This window comes from Stenella coeruleoalba, assembly GCF_951394435.1.
Source record: "Stenella coeruleoalba genome assembly, chromosome: 19".
NCBI lineage: Eukaryota > Metazoa > Chordata > Mammalia > Artiodactyla > Delphinidae > Stenella > Stenella coeruleoalba.
The window spans coordinates 41,492,352-41,493,034 of record NC_137165.1 but is presented as its reverse complement, the minus strand read 5'-3'; positions in this window follow the sequence as shown (position 1 = coordinate 41,493,034).

Below are 683 nucleotides of genomic sequence, written 5' to 3'. Positions count from 1 at the left end.
TGACTTCACAAAACTTCCTTCACCCCCATGAGAGAGATGTAGCTCATAAACCCATTTTACAGGTGTGGAGAAACAGGGTGAAAGACAAGTAATTTGCCTAAGATCACACAGCTACTAAGTAGCAGAACCCGAATCCAGGACTTCTAATTGTAAAGCTCATGAGCACTCCATCTTTTGGGAAAAAAAATCCCAGCCCAGAAAAAAAAGCCTATGAAATGCTATACTAATACGTTATTACCACTTTGAGGCAAGGGTGAATAAGCCCAAAGAAGCATCATGCCTGACGCTGAGTTGGCTGGCCAGTGAAGTCATCTGTCCTTTCCCATGGCCCCTCCGGACTCACCTGTTGGACAGGTAGGGGAAAGGGGAGAGTAATCATTCTTACCTGCTCGGGGGTAGGGTGGGACAAGACACACCCCATCCCTTCCATTGGTTCTTTCCTTAGTCTTACTGACAGTTCCTTGCCCAATCAGGAGGAAGTAACCCTCAATCTGCCAATAGGTGAGGAGTTAGGATGGAACCTCAAGTTGGAAAACGTCTCTAGGGCCGAGTGGCAGTCCCTGGGGCCAATGGCCAGCGGATAAACAGAGGCGGCGGTGAAAGGGGACTGGGCGCGAGGCTCCGCCTCTCCATAGGACAGTCAGGCCAGGCAGCCAGTAAGCCCACATCAGCGGGTGGGCGTC